Source organism: Silene latifolia, chromosome Y, assembly GCF_048544455.1.
Source record: "Silene latifolia isolate original U9 population chromosome Y, ASM4854445v1, whole genome shotgun sequence".
Taxonomy (NCBI): domain Eukaryota; kingdom Viridiplantae; phylum Streptophyta; class Magnoliopsida; order Caryophyllales; family Caryophyllaceae; genus Silene; species Silene latifolia.
This window is the reverse complement of record NC_133538.1, coordinates 471,488,212-471,497,825: the sequence shown is the minus strand read 5'-3', so window position 1 is coordinate 471,497,825 and position 9,614 is coordinate 471,488,212. Positions and strand designations below refer to the sequence as shown.

Genomic DNA, 9,614 nt, shown 5'->3' with positions numbered 1-9,614 from the left:
GGTTGTTGTAAGAAGATAGGAAAGAGAGGTATATAGTGAACTTAAAGGAAGTTATGTCGCAATGTGGATTTGTAGATAGTGGCTAAATTTGGGAAGTTGGAATATCAAAAGGGTGAGCCTAGTGTGTAATTCTTTGGACAAACGGTATGAAGTGAATTTTGGTTTCTAGAGATGCGAAAGGGAGATACGACTAATTGAAGAGTAACTGTTAGTGTGCGGACTTGATGGTGACAAGGGTGAGTGTGAAGCCAGATGAGAGATGATAAATGATAAGAAGAATGATAAGATATTGAGATGAATTAATGGAATTAGAGTTGTGGAGCTATGGAAAATAAACAAATGACTAAAGAGTTAGGTAGAAAGAGAAAGGAGATGACTTATTAATTGGCATTATTGAGTAAAAGGAGGGAAAGAGGGATGGAAGTAAGTTGAGAGAACGTTGACCGGAGTTAAGGAGCATGAAGGTAGGAAATTATGAAATGTACGATATCCCCAATAGAGGGTGTGAGTAAATGGTTATATAGGAGAGCAGGACGACGTGTTAGCCGTGAGTTTCGAGGTATTAAGGGAATAAGGAGCTTGTAGAGTGTTTGCACGATCTGAGATTTTGGTGGAGAGTTAGGTAACGATATGATAAAGGATATAATTGGGAATAATGTTGTGGTAAATCTTGTTGATGGATTGGATGTTCGTTATTTGGGATGATAAACAAAGAGAGAAAACGGATTGTGATATTACGAAGTGATAGTAAGAGAGTGGTCACATGAAGGATGTTGGTGCCATAGTATTGTCATTAGTGGTTGAGGATGATGTTACTTTAGGGAAACTAGTTGTTCTAATGAGGTTGATTTTTTAGAGACCAGATAGATATGTATGGTTGTGAGAGAGTATAAGATGTGGTTATATGAGGCGGTTGTTAGTAGTTGAGTATTAACGGTATGGTTACATTTGGCAGGGGGTGATGATTATGCGAATGGGAGAATATGTTATGAGGGGTGTACGAGTTAAGCTCGGGTGAGAGGTAACTTTTAACAGGTGGTAACTTACGTGATAAGGATTGACTAGTTAGATGTGATTATGGGTCTATGATGTGTATAAATGTTTGTGTGAGGTTCTGACCTCACGAGAAGCGGTAGGGTGTGATAGTCATAAAGTTGTTATATGAATGTTTGTGATATATGTTGGGTACGACAATCTATTGGAATAAGGTTCAAAAGGTAATAATTTGATTGATCTGGCATGGATAGTTAAAATCGTATGTGTATTGATGATACATGTTTATTCCGTGAAAAGGTATGGATGATAGGCATGAGATTCTTGTATGTTTATTCCGCATAAAATGTTGCGTTATGGTCGAGAAAAGCAGTTTTGAGTAAGTTTTCTTGTCCGGAGAGTTATACTGAGTCAGTGTTTGTGGGAATTATATGTGGGCGTGATGTTTATCGATGTGGTTGTTGTGCCTCGGGTGGTGATCCGGGCACGGTACTTCGTGTTGTGATGCGGGCATTTTCGCGCTGCGGTGCGGCTGTTGGTGGCGGTGTTGCGATGCCGTCACCGGTTGTGGTGGAGTATACGGGGTGGTTACGATATGAGTTTCGAAAGTACAGACCAGTTATGCACAGATTGTTGTTTTGTTGCTCTTGTTTCTTGTGAGTTTTGGTTAGACATGTAGACTGTTGGTTGTTTGTTGATGTTTCTTACCAGTTTCAGTTTGGGAATGAGGGTAGAGTATGATATGAAAGAGAGTTGTATATGTTTCGTTGTTGTCATGGTATAGTGATATTTTGTTGATGGGACACAGTTGGGATATGTTGTTACAATAATTTTGATCTTGTTCTAGATGAGGCTTTGGTAGACATGTTAATGGCAAGTGATTTGTAGAACATGTGTGGTAATGATCTGATATATGCAGGTGGTTCATAATCCTTTGTTGAGACAAAGGAGTGTAGGGTGTTGGGTAATTAGTGTCGTGTTAAGTTATGTATGAGTCTTGCGGTAATGAAAGAAAGGAACTTGAGGATCGAGTGTGAGTGTACGTAACAAGTGTGGATCGTGAGTTATGCTTTTGGCGATAAGAGTTTTATATAGTTTATATAGAGAGATATGTCATGTCGCGGTAATGTGGAAGAGTTAGAGTGTTTGTTATGATCAGGATTGTGTGGTTTTGGTTAGATGGAGTGCAGAATGAGTTGAGGTATGAGAACTGTTTAAGTAAGAGAGCCTTGGATATAGGTATAGTAAATGTTTAGATTATAGGCGGGTATCTTTCACATGTGGTGGTGATGAAGATAATGAGAGGTATAGCTAAGGATCTAGTATTAGTAAGTTACGAGGACGTAACATGTGTCTTAAGAGGAGTAGGATGCGGCAAAGAGCGTTTGAGGGTTGTGCATGTTGTAATATTATTGGACGTAGAGTGTTGGTGTAGCATAAGGAATGGATGGGTACATATAGTGGTTGATAGTGTTAAAAGGCCATGGTTGTGCTTGTAGTAGTTCGATGTTTAGGAGTGTGAGAATTTTTTTTTTCGATAGTGTTGATAAAAGTGGATGATGATATTTATGAGTTCGAGAGTTTTGGCAGCTGGATGATGATGTTGATGAGTGTGAGTAAATTTCGAGGACGAAGTTCCTTTTAAAAGTGGTAGAATGTAACATTCCGTTTCGATGGTTGATCTTGTTTGTGGATTGTCTTGGTATTGAGTTGCTAGTGAGTGTTATGGAAGTGAGACAAGGTTGGCAACGTTAAATTGTGGTTATTTTATAATATTATGGAGTCAATATCGAGAGGATATGTCATCTAGTAAGCGTGGATAGTGGAGCTAGTGTTAGGTGTTCATGTTTTATAGGTTGGGTTGGAACTTCGGGGACGAAGTTCTTTTTAAGGGGGGAAGATTGTAACACTACGGATTTTATAGGCAGGTACTCGACCGAGTATGGCCTACTCGATCGAGTAAAGTGTGTTGGGTATTCTGTTTGGCTACTGCCCAGGAATACTCGGCCGAGTATGGGTAATACTCGACCGAGTAGAGGATACTCGGCCGAGTATACTCGGCCGAGTATACTCTATACTCGACCGAGTATCCGGTCTGACGGGTAATATTTTCCGCGGTTGATTTAGAAAGGATTAGAGTTATATTGAGACGCATTTTACAGTTTCTAAAACATTTTACAAAACCTAAACTACACAACGTAACTCTAATCCTCTCCAAATCTCCCTCTCATTTGCGTGGATTGTTCGTGAGTCTAACGAATCTTGCCTTGCGTCGATCATGTCGGTAAGTCTCTGATTTCATGAGTCTCATTAAGTTGTCTTTTAGGGTTTTGCCCTAATTATTGTTTTGGGTTAATTTGGGGGTTTAGGGTTTGGTCATTATATGTGTGTTGATTGTTGATTATAATTGTTGTAGGTGACGATGTGGTAATTGCTATGCATAATGTATGATTGAGTAGTGCATATCGGATTGCGAAAAGGTAGGGTTTCCCTACTCGGTTTACTGTTCTTTGTAAGACATGTTTGTTGTGATTATTGTTATCTGTTGATCATCGGAGTAGGGAGATTGTTGTGACGATGTTGGTGTGAGGGGATTGAGATGGCTGTGATGTCATGTGATTGTGATTGTGGTGGAGTCACTTGCGGGAGTGGCTTCACACCCTAGTTCGACCTCCGTGGAACCCGTCACGGGAGGGGATGTGAACATTAAAGGACAGGGATGGTTAGTCGCTCGTTGATGAGCTGGACTAGGTGGGGATGGGCTGCGGTCACCCACTGGTGGCGAGGATTACCTGTTGCGATGGGTAATCTGGCAGGGCTACACACTTCGGTGTGTAGTCGGTTACTGTGTGAGATCGATGATCAGCTGGTGGTAATGTTTGTTGTTTTATATTGATTGAGTAGTACTGACCCCGTGTTGTTGTTTTGTAAAACCTGCGGTGATCCATTCGGGGATGGTGAGCAGATTGTGACAGGTGATACATTTATTGAGCTTGGGGCAGTCATGGGAGAGTCACCACGCTGGATTAGAAGACACCATCACGAGCCTTAGTTATTATTTTGGTAGTTGTTGCCATTTGGATAATTCGTTTATTAGATTTTGGAGACTATATAACTTTTATAATTACCGTACATTAATAAATGTGTTTGGACTGTTGCTTTTGATATATATACTAACCTCGGGCAACCGAGATGGTAACAACCTTTCATGCTGGGGTAGTCCTGGTAAGGTACCTTGGTATGAGGGGGTGTTACAGCAACCGCTACTGCTAGCCCTCCCTAACTCCACCACTATGTCCACTGTCCACGTTATGATCTCATCCAACGGTCCAAACCACTCCCGAATCCAAGTCACACACTCGTCTATCTCCTATATATATATCCCCTGCTTTCCTCTCATCTCCTCACCATTTCCACTTTTCCCATTATTATTTTACCCCTCAAACAAACTAAGAAATGCTGATGTTAGGAGCTCCACTCTTCAGCACCATACCCACCCCGGTCACTCAAACCGTCCCGGTTCGGCATTGGAGTGAGGAGGAGAAAGGTGAAGAGTAATGGGTTGGCAGTAGTGGCTGCGATTCAAAATGGTGGACCGGTGACGGGGATTGTGTTCCAGCCGTTTGAGGAGGTTAAGACTAATAATTTGACAACGCCTATTCTTCAACAGCTTTCACTCGCTCGTCAAAATTTTGTTGATGACAGTGAATCTGCTATTAATAAGCAAATCAAGTACGAACTATTTTTCTCACTCTTTTTTCAGACCGTCTTTTATGAGACTTACTAAGTTCACTAATGTTGACTTTTTTTTAAAGGTGACTATGTTACTTAACATTTTGAAATCGAGTCTTTGATTTCGACTTATGATGAGATAAACTAAAATCAGTCTCTAAATTGACCAACTTGTTATTATAAATAGTAAACTACGGAGTAGTAATAGTTCATTCCATGTTTGTTACCTAAGACACTCGTAGACAGAAGAGGATCATCTTTCGTCTACGAATGATGTCTTACGTAATTTCATTTCAGTCAATATACAATCATTCGATCGATCGATCGATCTAGAATTAAATCTGGACCACTTAGAAGGTAATGAACCTCCCGCTTTTCCTAGAAGAAAATTTATTGCTCCACGTAGACACTACGTGGTGTCCTTCCGTAAATGTCATATTGATAAACGATAAACCCGTCCGTTGGTTTAGTTGTGCATGGATGATGTAAGAGGTTTACTGACAATAATGTTACAAATGGCTACAAAGAATATACTCATCCGTACTATACAAATCGAATAAATTTAGTGTTAATTAATTCTTCCATTCAGCTAATTTTGTACAGTATGTCCGATTAAAATAAACCTCGCAAAAAAAATAAAAGGTACTTCATATAATTAATTGAACAAGACGGAGTAGAGACTAATATGGAGGGAGGTGACTAAAACATACTCCTAATATGGATTTAAAAAGAGGGTGCTAATCATAAGATAAGGACGTAAATTTTCACACTTTTTTCTGTTAAGGATCTCAACTTTTATTTAATACGGTTAAGGACCTCATACTTCACTTCCGTCACTCTTGACGTTAACTTCACATTGTTATGCAAGAGAGAAATAGACTATGAAAAGAATTTTCATTGTTTATTTGTTTCTCCTTCACTATATATTAACACAAAATCTCATTGAAAACGGGCGATATTCGTCACAAGCTTGTGACGAATACCGTTTTCTCTCACAAAATACCCATTGAGAGGTGAGCGGAAAGCACATGGGGGTGCCCCACCTTGTCAACTCTCCCTTTTTGTGAGAGGTCTTCCGGTAGCCTGTCACAAGCAAGACACTTTGATATATTAGTTATTCTTTTATTTATTTCCTTTACTCTTTTATTTTTTTTATTCTCACTCATTTCAACAACAAGGATTATGATCCTATAAATCTTCTTCTCTTTCGCCCAGTGACAAATCTAGGATTTATGAAATGGAGGTGACGGTTGCCGGATGGTGGGTGCCAGAGTTTAAATGTTGGTATCGGTTGCGATCGCGGTTTCACGGAATCGCTCCCGAACCACTTGTCGTGGACCAAAATTACTAGTCGCGGTTGATTTTTGTTTACAAGGTTTTTTGGCAATATTTTTATTTATATATATTTCTAATGTTATATTATGTCTAAATACGGGTAAAATAACGTTATTAATAGTATGATGAAAATCTCGGTCGATATAGTAATATGATAGTAAAAGTAATTGGTAGTTTTGTTACTAGTGAAAAAAATTGTAGTAACATTGGATATAGTAATATGTTAGTAATCACTCATTTGAATAGTCAAAGTAACAATATTAGCAGCGAGCGGGAGTAGTGAAAGTAATAGATGTAACAACGGGAATAGTAAAATTATCAATATTAATGCGACATTAGTGAAAGTAGCAATAATTACGGTGAGAGTAGTGAAAGTAACCGTAGTAATAACGAATGAAATAAAAGTAACAATACTAACAACAAAAGAAGGTATATATATGAATAATTATCTAATCAATCGATTTAAGAAAAATATTAATAGCGAGAGTAATTTATTTCATCGTAATTTTAAGATATGTCATACAAAAATATATTAACGATAAATTTATGAGTTATGCAACTTTAAAGTAGTTTTATTCAATTAAAAATAATTTTAATGCTAAATTAAGGTAGCCCGAACGAGTCCAGATACCAATACTAATTAATAAGAATGTCAAAAACAAGCGAGTCAAAAAAAAAAAAAAAAAAAAAAAAAAAAAAAAAAAAAAAAAAAAAAACTCATTTTGAGTACCACCGAGGGCGTTAAGGTAAATTATACATAAATTTTCATTCCCCTCCTCCAAAATTTGAATTTTAAAATAATTAACAATGAAAGGTGTTTTAAGAAATTCAATTTATAAATTTATTTTCACAATAATTCAAATAAGATTGATGCACCATCTTTCCACTTTCCATGAAATTTGTGAGATGCTGATTAAATTTCTATGGTGATTTGATTGTGCCGCCAAAAACTAGAAGCAAAATTATGTTGCGGAGTATGCGTTTCCGCAAGGGATGTTCAGATGTATGATAATTAGTGATGATGATGATAAACTTAACAATGACGATGAACATGCTGCCAATCTGAAAGTACACATCAAATCAATCCAAATTTTCCTTCCTATGATGTACTCCGTGAAAGAAAAGTAGATCTATATACTTAACATACTCATATATGTTTTAATTTAATTTGTCATAAAATTAACTAATGATCTTATGCATGCAAACAAATAAACAAAATAAGGAAGAAACATCCATTCTTACATTGGATTTTCGGTTCAAATGGGCACAAGAGAGATCACCTTTCTCTCTTGTTCTTAAGCTTTCCTTTTGAATGAACAAAGACCCAAGTGTAGGATCTCTCCCAAGGATTTATACCCAAAGCTTACTCTTAATAAAATTAATACTATGAATACTAGATAATATTAATTTTTGTATGAAAATTGACCCAAAATAATTTGGTTTTAAATCTCCCAAAAACCGGTTGAGAGAGGAGAGGAGAGGAAGTATTTTATCTTTCTAAAAATTCTTATTTTTAGATGAGTTAGTATGAATGAATAATACACACTCATGCATGTAGTGTATATAAAAAATATAAGACAAAAACCCTTTGCCTTTTCTTGTGGTAAAACCGGGTAGGAGGTGTGGAGGGGAGCCAATGCATGCCTTTGTTTATCTTCACAATGCAAACTAGGGTTGCATGGCTAGGCTATTAGTGAATGATTATGTTTTCCACTAATTTAAACAACACAATATTTAGCCTAATCCTCCCTAATTTCGGTACCTTCATAAAATGGAACCCATTTTATTTTTGTCAAATTTGTCAATATGTCACATGTCATATGTTACATAATTTGTTATGTATTTTTAACATATTAAAAATCAACGTATTAATAAAATACGTCATATACAAAAATCGACTTAGTAATTCATAATTACTTGTACCAAAATGTTTCTCCAATTATAAATCACAATAAATTGTATTTATAATAATTCATTCAAATTTAATTGTTTCCTTAAACAATAATTTCATCTGAGTAATGATACAATTCAATTACTCAGACCGTATCTCATTTAATCAAATTTCAATGTGATACGTAAATTTTACTTCCAAAATCGTCCGTCAATTTTCAAGTAATTTAATTAACTCGTAACGTTATACGATTAATTAAATGATCAATTAAGAGTGTTGCCCTATAGGTATGACCTAGGGGATCAACTGATCACCACCGTCGCACGACAGTAATGTCAAACTCTAGTCAGCCAATCATTACCGATATATGTTGATCAGTTGACAGTAAAAATATTACTTCCCAATTGTATTCTTTATAATGAGACTTAAATATGTGATCATCATGATCAACAGTTGTGATCGCATTATTGTCGGAGGACACATATTTCAACACTCCGATCCTAGTTAATGTTAAGTATTGAACAATCAATCAATCCTTTTTTTTACTATAACAATCAATCAATCAGTGTTAAAAGCAATCCACAATTTGCATCAAACAAGTATACCTGTATTAACATCGAAGTAGTTGAAATCGATAAATCTAAGAGATAAGATAATTCTCCTAATGATATTATAATTTTACCCAAATGTGTTTCGCGCTAAAATGAATAGTCAGTTTAATATGTTTTCTTTTTTCCATTTTTTAATTAGGGTGGCGCCCTATTGCTATAACTATTTTAATTTATTTTTTTCTAAAATTAATGGGGGTGAGGGTTCCTGTAGATTCGCCCCTGCCTTCACCAACTCTTCAAATCAATTCCACGAAGGGAATTTAAATTAAAGACCACTACCTTTTTCATCAAATCAAAATAAAATAAAGCAACATTCTTTATTCAAACCTAGCTCATCTCCTTCAATTTCTCAGTGTAGATAATAGCATTTGTGTTGATAGATGGGGAGGACAAGATCATTTGAATAAATTTTTTTACCCCATTCTACTCAATTTGTGGCATTTTTAATGGGAGTTAATGAGGTTCAATTAGACTTGGCGGATTGGTTGCGTCACGGGTCGGGTCATACAGGTCTAAGGTCGGGTTAAGGTTAGAATACGGCTCAGAAAATAGTTTATGACATCTTTTATTTTATCAATTTTCAACTAAAAAACATACTGTACCTTTTAAAATTAAACCGTATTTATTATTTCCCATTATTAATAATATGATCACATTGATTATTTATTGTACTTATATTATGAAATTTATAGAAATAAAATTATTTTAATATTTATTTTATTATTTAATAATATAAAAGTTATATAAAATTGATTTTTAAATTAATTTTTAATTATAAAATAATTAAATAATTAATTTTATATCTATTATTTCAAATATAATTTAAAATATTTATATTTTAATAATATTTTGATTTATTATTGACCCATCGGGTCGAACGGGTCGGGTTGGCTTTCGACCCTAAAATAATGAGTCATTTCGGGTTTGAGTTATTTCAGGACGCGAGTCAAGATTTACGGGTCTTTGCCCCTAAACATTGGGTTGAGTCGGGTTGGGTCATGTTTTGACAGGTCTAGGTTCAATTGACCGACCATTAGAAAATATATGTAAAA

At 35.8% G+C, this 9,614-nt stretch overlaps 1 protein-coding gene across 1 annotated transcript in view; it reads left to right on the top strand.

The window, feature by feature from the left end:
* The first annotated feature begins 4,398 nt into the window (after window positions 1–4,398).
* The window catches only part of LOC141633514 (ferritin-3, chloroplastic-like), a 43,168-nt gene continuing 37,952 nt past the window's right edge, over window positions 4,399–9,614 (top strand). The window contains exon 1 of the mRNA XM_074445971.1: window positions 4,399–4,725. The gene's annotated coding sequence lies outside the window, so the exon portion shown is untranslated. The remainder of the gene's footprint in view (window positions 4,726–9,614) is intronic.